At 41.0% G+C, this 7279-nt stretch overlaps 1 pseudogene; it reads right to left on the bottom strand.

The window, feature by feature from the left end:
- Window positions 1-989: 989 nt before the first annotated feature.
- Window positions 990-5157, bottom strand: LOC119537417 (annotated as a pseudogene).
- Between the last annotated feature and the right edge of the window lie 2122 nt (window positions 5158-7279).

Consider the following 7279-nt stretch of genomic DNA (forward strand, 5'->3'; position numbering starts at 1 on the left):
CAACAGAGATCTCCAGATAAGGTAGTGAGTTGAGTATATGGATTTGGAACTGCAGGGTGGAAGTCTTCTACAATTTGATGAACAGCTCAGGGATCTTGCACAAACCAGTTTTTTGTTGTTGTTTTTTTTTTGTTTTTGTTTTTTTACTTTTTTAGCAGTTTACTGAGATGCATTCACACATCATATAATCCATCCAAAGTATACAATCAATGGTACACAGTATCATCATAAAGTTTTGTGCATTCATCACCATAATCAATTTTAAAACATTTTCATTACTTAAGAACAGAACAAAACAAAAAAAAACAAAATAACAAAACAATTTTATTAAAAATGGAAAAAAAAAGAACCAACCCAAAACATCCCATACCCCTTATCCACCACCACCATGACCCTTAGAACTGATGTGGTATATTTGTTACTATTGATGGAAGAATATTAAAATATTACTTTTTAACTATAGTCCATAGTTTGCAACAGGTGAATTTTTTCCCACATACCACTCTATTACTAGCTTCTTGTAGTGACATACATTTGTTCTAGTTCATGAAAGATCATTTGTATGTTTGTACTTTTAATCACCATCATCATTTACCACAGGGTTCACTGTGTTATACAGTCCCATGCTTTATCCTCTAGGTTTCCTTCTAGTGACATAATTAACTCTAAACCTCCCCTTTCAAACACAGTCACACTCATAATTCAGTGCTGTTAATTACACACTATATTGCGCTACCATAACCTCTATTTGTTTCCAAACATTTAAATTCAATCTAGTTAAAAGTTCTGCAAACATTTAGTATCCGCTCCCCATTTTCAAAGTATCTTAATCTAGGACAAAACATTAAAACATGTAAGTACACACATTAAGCACTATATATTTTCAATGAGTTGCCCATTCTCTGATTTCTTGTTAGGTGAGACTGGGCTAAAACTGTGTGACTGTGCTCATATCAGGCATTGGGTCAACCAATCCATTTGGATCCTGATTAGTAGAACAATTTCTTTTTGCATTTGGCTGAATAGATTATGTAAATGCCTCTCATTAGGAAAATTCCAGCAATGACTGAGAAATAACTTCCATAAATAAAAAACTGAATGCTGATTGGCAGGTGGAGCCCTCCCTGATCCACCATAATCACAGTTAGGGTGGTCTGGATCACCAAGGCTACAAAGGTGTTGATTCCAAACACCAGAGCATAGCATTCCACACTCATGTTAACTGTGATCTGAAATGCTGCTATGGTTATAAGAAACATGTAAACTTGATTTGAGTATCAAAAGACCATCATAGCACACCCAAATATTAGTTGTGTAATGCATGAGAAATAGAGAACCTACATCTGCTGCTGAAAAGATCCCCAACACCACCTCTCCCACAAGATCCATTTGACTTTCACGTAGTCTAATGAGAAGGCTGCCATGGCCCCTTGAAATGTTGCAAGGGCTTCCACTGCTCTATTATATATTGTAGAACTTTGGGACAGTGCTTTGTAATCCCACAGGATTTAAACATAGTTCAAAACCTGGTAAAAACCTGCCATGGATAAAGCCCACCAGAGGGACCAGTAAAAAGGATGCTTTGAGGAGTAGCAGTCCCTCAAGTCTTGGAATCACTATAAGAAGAACTCTCAAAGACACATTTTTTGGCTTTGGGCTGCCCAACTGGCCATCATTCATAGGCCTTGAAATGTTGAAAGACTCTTGGTGGACTGGTTGGTGATTGTGCCATTTTGGATATATTATGTCCCCCAAAAAGCCATATTCTTTATTGCAATCTTGTGGGGGCAGACATATTAGTGTTGATTAGGTTGGAATCTTTTGATTGAGTGTTCCTTGGAGAAGTGACTCAATCAACTGTGGGTGAAATGTTTGATTAAATTATTTCCACAGAGATATGGACCGCACCGATTTAGGGTAGGTCTTGATTTAATCACTGGGGTCCCATAAAACAGCTCACAAACAGAAGGAGCTCAGAGCAGCTGAGAAGGACATTTTGGAGAGAAGCTAAGCGCTGATACTGATGCTGACACTTGGAGATGTTTGAGACCTTTGGAGATGCTAGACCAGAGTTTGCTCTAGAGAAGTTAAGAGAGGACCCTAATGCTTAGATGCACAGGAGCTAAAGAAGCTAGGAGAGACCCAGAGACATTTTGGAGAAAGCCATTTTGAAAGGCAACCTGGGAACAAAGGAAGAGCAAATGCCAGCCACGTGCCTTCCCAACTGACAGAGGTGTTCCGGACACCATCAGCCATTCTTCAGCGAAGGTATTATCTTGTTGATGCCTTAGTTTGGACACTTTTAAGGCCTCAGAACTATAAATTTGTAACTTAATAAATCCCCTTTATGAATGCCAATCCATTTCTGGTATTTTGCATAAAGGCAGCTCTAGCAAACCGGAACAATGATCCTTATGGGGCTCATCTAAGACAGCATCTTTTCCTGACGCCTTCTGGGGAGCTTCTTTCCTGGGTTTTGCATGAAAGTATGTGCTCTTCCTGGGCATCAGTAGGAAAAGGAAGAAAAGGAAGGCCACGGAGACAGAGGCCAAGATATGACATTGACGTAAAAGTACAACAGGTTGGCCGCGATACTAGCACCCGGCCAGCTCACAGGCCACCATGTAGGCCACCAGCATCACACTCCTACAGTAACTACTCTCTGATAATGTTCCGGGCTGACCACCCTGTATATGAAGGCATAGTAGGTGTTCTAGTTTGCTAATGTTGCTGGAACGCAAAACACCAGAAATGGATTGGCTTTTATAAAGGGGGTTTATTTGGTTACAAAGTTACAGTTTTAAGGCCATAAAGTGTCCAAGGTAACACATCAGCAATCCGGTACCTTCAATGGAGGATGGCCAATGGTGTCCGGAAAACCTCCGTTAGCTGGGAAGGCACGTGGCTGGCGTCTGCTCCAAAGTTCTGGTTACAAAATGGCTTTCTCTTAGGACGTTCCTCTCTAGGCTGCAGTTCCTCAAAAATGTCACTCTTAGTTGCTCTTGGGGCATTTTTCCTCTCTTAGCTTCTCCAGAGCAAAAGTCTGCTTCCAAAGGCCATCTCCAAAATGTCTCTGTAAACTGCACCTCCTCTCTTAGCTCCCGTGCATTCTTCAAGTGTCCCTCTTGGCTGTAGTAAGCTCACTCCTTCTGTCTGAGCTTATGTAGTGCTCCAGTAAACTAATGAAGGCCCATGCTGAATAGGTGGGGCCACACCTCCATGGAAGTTATCCAATGAAAGATCTCACCCTCAATTGAGTGATCACATCTCCATGGAAACATCCAATCAAAAGTCTCCAACCCAATCAACACCAATTCGTTTCCTGCTCACACAAGACTGTATCAAAGATAATGACATTTTGGGGGACATAATACATCCAAACCAGCATAGTAGGCCACCTCGGTGGCAGAGACCCAGCCAGAGGTGACCTCCAGCACCTGCATGGCTATTAAACCTTGACAAGATACAAGCAGCACCTAGGTCATGGTGAAGCTGATGCCCTTTAAGATGAGAACTGGCTTGTAGTGGACATAATCAGTGAGAATGAACAAGGGAAGCAGCAGTACCAGGTACGAGTATGTCCAAACAGGAAGGATGTCTTTTGTGATAACACTGAGGCTCATATTTTTATCTGGTCCTGCTAAATAAGGCACAAGAAATGGTTCTGATGATTTCATCATTGAGAAAAATCCAAATAAACAGAGAATTGCTGTGGGAAAAACCTAGGAATGGCTTAGTGAAGTTCAGGCACAATCCATGTCTGGTTAAAGATTAGAGCCTGGGAAAAGATCCAAATCAAGTATCCCGCAAACCAGCTGTCGGGATCTTTAGCTCCTCTGCCACATGGAAAGGAACGTAGTGGTGTCTGCTGGTCTTTGCTTTCTGTTCCTGTTTCATTGATTTCAGCTTCTTGCTTCTGTGGCCCAAACCAGAATTCATTTTAGGGGAGACTGACAGGGTTGTATTAACTGCTATTTCAAAAATGTCTCTATTAATAGAGTAATTCCTTCTCTGGATTCTAGTTTAAGTGGATATTATTTAACATAGCATACAGGACCTGGCTTTTGGAGTTTCACTTGACTCAGTCTTGTTTTTGCACATTTGGATTTTCCATCAGCCCAAGCCTCTGGCTTTACAGCTTTCAAGATTTCTTCTGGGATATGGGTGATCTGCTTAACTCCCTCAGTGCAGTTTGCAGTTTGCAATGCACAAGCTTGTCCTGGAGGCATTTCTATTAACAAACAATCTGGAGAAAAAGTTATCTTGGTTAACAGGTCTCTTCCCAGCAAGGGAGGGAACTGGATTATGCTTAAAATTTTTGGTCCCAATTAAGCAGTCTAGTGGCTACAGAAATGGTTAATTTGTTCTTTTACTGGATACTCCCATTATAATAACCGATTGGTTGGAAATCGTATTAGGTTTTTAATTTAATACTGAGTACATGGCTCCTGTATCAACAAGAAAGCCAAATAATTGTTTTCCCACCTGTATTGTTACCCAAGGCTCTTGGTGGGAGATGGAGAGAAGAGGTGTTTCTTCTAATAGAGCCCTTGGGTCCCTTCATTCCAGGTTGTATCATCTTGTTGGGGTATCTGGAGTTTAGGTCACCCAGCTTTCCTCAGAGGTTTCCCTGGGAGCAGCTAAAGCAAGCCCTCTTCCAGTGCCCTTCTTTCTTACAGTTGAACACTGGTTGGTTCCTCATTCCTTAGGAGTTCCTCCCATCTCTCGAGGGGGGCCCAGGGGTTTTACCTTCCTGCTGTTGTCTCATCTTTGGTTCATTATGTCCCTAGAAGTGCCATTTGCCTCTTAAGGTATCGATCCTCAAGCACGGCTTGCTTTTGGAAGTGCCAGTTTACTTTAACTTTGTCCCTGTTGTTATGGACTTTAAAAGTGATTTCAACCAATCTAGAGATAGGCAATCCTAGTCCTCCATCAATTTTCTGTAGCTTTCTCCTTATATTAAGAAAACTCTGAGTAATAAAGGTCATATTTAAATTTCTGGCATTCTCTGTACTTTCCAGATCTGTATCCATGTACTGCTGGTAAGAAGCATAAATTCTATCAAACTGAGGGACTTTCCTTTGGTCCCTGCCTTACTTCATTTATCTTTTGTAAGTTTATAGCTTTAGGGACCCCTTTCTGTAGATCCACCACCATGTACTCTTTATAATGCTCTAATTTTGCCCAGTCAGCCGCATCATTTGGATTCCATTCAGGGTCCCTTACTGGTACTGCTAAATTTGCTCCAGCATATACTGGTGTATTAGGGTTCTCTAGGGAAACGGAATCAACAAGAGATATCTGTGAATATAAGATTTTATAAAAGTGTCTCACACAACTGTGGGGATGCACGAATCTAAATTCTGTAGGGCAGACAGCAAACTGGCAACTCCATTGAAGGTGTCCTATGAGCTCCTCAGGCAGTGAACTGGCAACTCAGTGATGGTGTTTGATGAACTCCTCAGAAACACTTTGCTAGCTAGCCAAAGAAGTGAAGGTCCTCACTCTCTCTTCTTTAAAAGTCTTCAACTGATTGGATTAAATTCAGCTGTTTGAATTCTCTTGTTGCAGAAGACACACCCTTTGTTGATGTAATCAGTCACAGCTGTAGCCAATTGGCTGATGATTTAATAAACCAGCATTCTGGTTTACTAACCAGCCACAAATGTCCCTGCAGTAATGATTAGGCCAGTGCTTGCTTGATCAGAGACCTGGACACCATCAACTGGCCAAGTTGACACATGAACCTAACCATTACAGTCCACCCCTTATCAACTTGGCAGTTATATGCATCACCTTAAACCATACTTTATCTCTAAGTAGAGAACAATAACAGACATATATTTCACCTAACAATACTCAGCTGTCCTGCGTACAACCAGAAACACACTAAATCTCTCAGGTCCTTGGATGATATTGACCCTTAAACTTGATTTCCTTTAACTTAAATACTGTGAAATGAACAATGCAGCTTATGTAATACGATAAAGGGGACAAGATAGAGAAGAAAACAAAGATATTTGCTTTATGGACAAATAAAAACACATTCATAACAAAACAAGGAGGAAATAGTCCTTGTTTCTGTAACTGGTCACAAGGTCATAGTTCATATTTATCGCTACCTTCTTCTGCTACCCATTCCTTGTTCCCTTTACCCTCAGCAAACACTTCAGCTGGCCGTGGTTCTTTGCCTGGTCGGGTGACCCAAACCTTCATTCCTGAAGTTTCTTGGCCATTGGTAGTCCTGCCTGGATTGGGTTATTGGAGTTTTCCATTGACTTGAATCATGGGGCATGGTAGTATTAAGAGACGCCCCAGGGGATCTCCTGTATGCCAGGAAAACTCTTCTTTACTTCCATTGTGCAGTTGCAGTGCTATTTCCCCTTGATAGTCAGGATCAATCACCCCAGCCAGTACAGTAATCCCCTTACTTGCCTGTTGATTCAGAGGCATAAGAAGCCCAAAGTGGCCAGGTGGCAGCCTTAACTTCCAGTTCAATGGGATTATTGTTGTGTTTCCTGGTGGAAGCACTCCTCCTTTTGGAACCAAGACCTGTAGACCAGCAGAGCTTAAACTTGCAGGGACAGGAAGCAAAAATTTTCCTAGTGGATCACCAGGAGTGATAGTGAGTGGTGCTACTCCTGTTTCCACCCCTTGATTCCTGGACCCATGAATCCTGGCTATGGGAGAAACAGCCTCATAGAGGGGGCACTGATTCAGAGCATACACAGCCTCCTGGAGAACACTGCCCCAGCCCTGCAAGGTATTAACACCTAGTTGGCACTGTAATTGAGTCTTTTTGAATGCAATTTTATTGAGATATATTCACACAACATACAATCCTTCAAAGTGTACAATCAGTTGTTCATAGTTGTGCATTGATCACCACAATCTTTGAACATTATCACTCCCAAAAAATAAAACAAAAATTAGAATAAAAAGAACATCCAAAACATTCCATTCTCCTCCTCCCCCCATTGTTCATTTACTTTTTTTCACTCATTCATTGTTTTTTTAACTTCATCAAAAAATTTAAAAAACAAACAATAAACAACATTTCAAACAAGACTAAAACAAAGGAATAAGAGCAAACAAATAACTAAAATAACTACATTGCTTCCAAAATGTTCCTACCCTACCCCTAGAAAGTAGATGGACTATAACCCAACAAAGGAAAAAGAAAAACAAATAACCTAAAATAACTACATTTCTGCAAACTTGTTCCTACCATACCCCCCAGAAATTAACAAACCATAGTCATTCTTGAGCATTACCAAAA

The sequence above is a fragment of the Choloepus didactylus genome, chromosome 6 (genome assembly GCF_015220235.1).
Source record: "Choloepus didactylus isolate mChoDid1 chromosome 6, mChoDid1.pri, whole genome shotgun sequence".
Taxonomy (NCBI): Eukaryota; Metazoa; Chordata; class Mammalia; order Pilosa; family Megalonychidae; genus Choloepus; species Choloepus didactylus.